Here is a 5426-nt window from a genome sequence, read left to right as displayed (position 1 = left end):
AATTATTTCCTGGTAAGGCAAAAAAAAAAAACCCAAAAGTTACATTTTTATGATTGGTTTAGTATTTTCATTGATTCAGAATGTAGACAAATCCATACACACACACTGTCAAATTTTCTCATGGTGAACTGAAGTGTGAATATGCTCTACCAGCTCAGCTTTGCTATTTCACACAACCCACATCTCAGTGGACCCTTTTTCTTTCTGCATTTGCAGTCTGGGCAGTGGGGTTTGCTTTGTTTACTTGGGTGTTTTGGTGTGGTTTTTTTCCTCATCCTCTCCCTTTTTTCTTTCATATTTCAGCAAGAGAAAATGGGAAAGAAACAGAGTGGGGAGGATAAGAAAAGCGTAACAGAAGTTGTCCGTTACAAATCCAAGGGGGACAAAATTTTTCTCTTGCAGATCACTTGAAAACAGATGTTTCTTTCATAATCATGCAATCTGGAGGAAAATGCAGAGAAAGGAAGTGATCACATCCTCCCAAACGTTGCAAGTTTTGTAGCGTTCAGAATCACACTTGCCGTTTTTTCAAACGTGTCAAGCTGCTCTAGCTATTGATCCACATATCCAGCCTGAATGGGGATTGGAGTGATAAGCAACTTGCTATCAAGTCTGTACTTGTTACTTGGCAATAGTTTAATTATTATCTTGGATGTGATTAATGGAAAATACTATTAAGAATAATCACATTCCACCACGCCCTGAGCTGACTTCCACCCTGTCCCATGAAGCCGCTCTGTGAAGCAGCCAAGGTCTTTATCTGGGCTGTGCAGGCAGCAAGACCCAGGTAGGGACTGCTGAGAGCCTCAGGAAGAATGGGAGCTTCTCCTCTTCCAGCAGAAGTTTCATTTTTCCTGTATTTTGTGTCAGTGAGATGCAGCCAGCCTACAACCCACCAAGAAATACTCTGTTGCTCAGCAACCCTGTACTTGCTGAGAAGGCTCTTTTGCAATAGTAAACCTGGGTTGAAGAGAAAAATCTGATGATGTGACATCCAAAACCTGCTACTGGGGTTGCCTGAGTAGCAAGGTCCCTACGAGCAGATTCAGGTCAGTATCAGTGAGGAGCATGATGACAATGTCAGCTCAGGCATGGAAGCACTGCTCTTCTGTTCTGAAGCACTTAGTGGTGACCATCCAAAAGTAATTAATTCATTATTTTTAAAGATATCATGCTTTGCAAAAACATTTCCAGTGCTTCAGTTAGACGGAGAGGATACAGGTGGCACTGGGTTTTGCTTGGGGTGAGCCAGCCAGCAGCACTGATGAGATGTGGAAAGGATGGCTGTAAGACTCTGTCAGCATGAAACCCACTCCTGGGGTGAGACAGAGTTGCTTAAGGGGAAGATGGACAAGGAACTTGGGGTGGAATGATGCAGTCAGGAACAGCTGTATTGTATTAGTGGATTGGGTGGAGGCTGGGAAGTAGGCTAAGTAAAAAATGTGTTTCATCTCATGAACACTGGAGAAAATCAGCCTGTCCTCTCCTCACCATCTCCAGAGCTAGCAGCAAGGGAGGGCGGGTCCTCTTCTACCTCAGTGAGCAATTGGAGACTGCAGCCATTCCCTTCCAAAAACCACAGCCATTGAGACCTGCAGTGACTGTGTGCTCAGGAAGCTCTGTGGCTTGCAGCATTGCAGGTACAGGAGTAGGGCTGTGCTGCCAGGTGAGTTACCACACACTCCTCGTGGCATATGGAGAAAAGAAGAAATCAGGGCACAGAAGAAGAATTAACTCTTTTACCTCTGTTGGTGGAAACCACTCCAGAACCTTTCCTGTGCTTGGTCTGCCTTTGATAGGGCAGTATCATAGTAATCATAGAACATTAGGGTTTGGAAGGGACCTTGAAAGAACATCTAGTCTAACCCCCTGCCAGAGCAGGATCACCTAGAGTAGGTCACACAGGAACATATCCAGGCAAGCTTTGAATATCTCCATAGAAGGAGACTCCACAACCTCTCTGGGCAGCCTGGTTAAGTGTTCTGTCACTGTTCTGTCTGTGAAAAAGTTTTCCCTTATGTTTAGGCAGAACCTCCCATGCTTCAGCTTGCACTCACTGCCCCTTGTTCTATCACTGGACATCACTGAGAAGAACCTGGCTCTATCCTCCTGACACTCACCCTTCACATAGTTATAAGCATTAATGTGGTCACCTCTCAATCTCCTCTTCTCCAAGCTAAACAGCCCCAGCTGCCTCAGTCTCTCCTCACAAGGAAGATGTTTTGCTCCCTTAATCTGTTTTTTTGGCTCTGCACTGGACTCTTTCAAGCAGTTCCCTGAGGTCCTTCTTGAACTGAGGGGCCCAGAACTGGATACAATATTCCAGATGTGGCCTCACCAGGGCAGAATAGAGTGAGAGGAGAACCTCTCTCAACCTACTAACCACAGCCCTTCTAATACCCCCCAGGATACCTTGGCCACAGGGACACATAACTGGCTCATGGTCATCCTTCTATCCACCAGGACCACCAGGTCATTTTCCTCTGCTTTGTTCTCCAACAGGTCAGTACCTGCATTTTGGTCCATATTAGAAATGATTGGAAATTACAACTTCTAGAAAACTACCTGGGCTTTTCCACTAGGGCCACTGTCTCCCTGTTCTCATGTGGCTAATGGTGTCACACAGAGGTATCATTACATGCTTTGTGAGGCTCCTGTCAGGTTATTAAGGCCAACCCAATAGCAGCTCCAGGAGAATCAACTGTGATCAATGCCCTGAAAATCTGACCTGCTACTCCCACCTGACACAAGCAGATTTACAAGGCTACTGTGGACCTGGCTGTTCACCACCTGATCTCAATAACTACATGCCATGTCACCAGCAGGAAAGGAAAACAAACACAAGTTTGCCATTGCAAGTGAGGGTGCTTTCAGAAGTGCAGCCTCTTTCACTACATACAGCAAGCAGTGGTTTCCTGGCTGCCTTTTTAGGTTACCTCAGAGCTATGTGTACTCATTTTTAAGCCTTTTTTCTTTTCCCCAGTGTCTTGAGCAGGACTGAGTGTTTCCTGCACACATCATTTGTGCACAGGGACAGCCCAGCCTGAGCAAAAAGTCATGGAATGAGGGGGGGAGTTCAGGCCCTGGGGGCAAGTGCAAATGCTAGAAGCAAGCTCAAGGTGTGTATGACACACCAGCTCCCACTCTTTGAATTAAAAGTTACTTTTATAACACTTGAAGGTGATGCAGGTGTGATGCACTGTAAGAAAACACAATTACCTCTGCTGTTCCTAGGGAAAGGTAAACACTGCTTTGCACGTGCCTACACTACCCAAAAGAACAACAACACAAGCACCAAGCTATGATTACTGGAACAGAAACTGTGCTATCCATGTAGTGGCTTTTTGTGCCAGAGCACAGGGTTTGGCACGGGAAAGGCCCAGTTACCAGCCCCAGAGGCTGAAGCCCTCCCATCTCCATAGGTCACCGTGGGGCAGTACAGGCTGAGGCACCAGGAGATGGGATCCTGGGTCTCTGCTCTTAAAATTACATCAGAAAATTGAAGACCAAAGGCAGGCAATTAAATTATTAAAGAAACTGAAGGCTATATATTTTATGCATTACATAATGAAGATAAAGACAGATTGCTGGCATTTAATTTTGGTACCATAAGTGGAATAGCTGGCCAAGGAACAATGTGAGCACGGCCAGTGTTGCAGAGCTACTGGCAGGAAACAGTGGGAAGAGCTGATGTCTGCAGAGAGGAGACGAGCCATGGGAAATGCAGGATAAACTTCTGGATGTGGGAAACAATTAATACTGCTGTTTAACTGTAGTATGGTTCTTTCCACCAACATATTTCAGAGAGTTTTTTTACTGGGGTAAAGACCAAATTTGAACCCAGTGTAATGTAGAGCTCTGTGCTGAATGCACTCATTGTCGTACCAACACCGCTCAGCCCCTCTCATTTGCAGTGCTGCCAGGGTTCATTACATTCCCCTTCCCTCTCAACAGGGCTTGTTATCCTTGTCTGTCTGTGCTGCACCCTGTAGACAAACCTTCAATGTCACTGTCTCCATTTTGTGCATAGAGACACACTAGGAGATGAAGCAACCTCCCACAAGGGTGTGGAGTTGAGGAGAGACTGCAGCTCTCCCAAGAGCCACAACTAATGAGCCTCTGTGCTTAGAAGAGTTGCTTTGTACTGTTAATATTGCCCTCCTGACATAGCCCTTCTGGAAAATGAAGAGCAATCACAACCCCCAGCATGTACCCCTGTGGCTCATTCATTCCTTAGTCCCATCAAGGTGGGGTTAAATGCTAGAGAGGATAATAAAGGATGGCTACAGTTCACCTTTTCTTTCCATTAAAAAAAATGTGATAGGAAATGGCTTGCTCACATGGTGTGTGGCTAGGGAGAAGGTAAGTCTCCTAAGCCTCAGTCTGCTCCTCAATGTTCTTGTGGTGAGATGTGGCCCAGGAGAGACTCCTTCATCAATTGGAACATGACAGCTAGGGATGGGAGAGGAGTAAATCCTGGTGCCACCACAGCAGCACCCTACTTGCTGCGCTGTCTGAGGCCAAGGTACAGCTAAGAACACTCCTTCCAAGTCTGCCTTCCAAGTCTGCAGCAGACTGCCAGGGCCTGTGTCTATGCCCAGACACTCTGGCCCAGGAAAGGTGTAGTCCTGCACCCAGCATCCCAGCCAGGACAGGCAGCCAGCAGTTTCCATAACTTTTCAAGTCTTTGGCCTAATGAGAGCATTTTTGGGGTGTGATCACAGTAGTTACTAAGCACATTAGAAACTTCTGGCAAAACTCCCACATCAGCCCTTGTCCCTTTCTCTAGCTTCATTGCAGTGCCAGGACCACTGGGACAAGGTATTGAGAAGCAGGCCAGTCTTGCTGAAAAGCCTCATTTTTCAAGAGTGGCTTAGAGGCCAAGCTGGTACATCAGTTGGGCGTTTTGTAAAGCTTCAGGCTATCCTGCTTTCCGTGGCATGAAACGCTGCAGTGCAATCACTTCTAAGCAACTCTATTTTCCAGAAATATGATTCCACAGGAGAGTCTTTTCTGTGCTTCTGTGAGAAGGGGAAACTGAGCCAGGGAAGCATCTGAGAAGTTAAGCAAAATTGCAAATCTCCAGGAATAAAGCAACACTGAGGCTCTGGCTTCTGGTAAAGTGTGCATTTCTGCCACACTATTATTCCTTTCAAATCAGTTTTAGCTAAGTGTCCTGTACATGCCCTTTTCTCCAGCGGCAGGATATCCTTCATTTGTCTGCACAAAGTGCAGATGAGCACCTCTTCATGTTGTTTTCCAAGTCGGCTGATGGGAGGGTCAGCAGGGGCCAAAGCAGCTGCACCAAGTAAAGGAAAGGTAACCATGGCAACCCAAGTTATCTGCATCCTCCATGTATTTCCTTCTCCCCACCCTACATCATATCTTTCCCACCCAAACCTCAAGCCAATAGAGCCAGTGACCAG

The sequence above is a fragment of the Melanerpes formicivorus genome, unplaced genomic scaffold, assembly GCF_026170545.1.
Source record: "Melanerpes formicivorus ecotype bairdi unplaced genomic scaffold, bMelFor1.0.p_v2 SCAF_30, whole genome shotgun sequence".
Classification (NCBI taxonomy): domain Eukaryota; kingdom Metazoa; phylum Chordata; class Aves; order Piciformes; family Picidae; genus Melanerpes; species Melanerpes formicivorus.
This window is presented reverse-complemented; position numbering follows the sequence as displayed.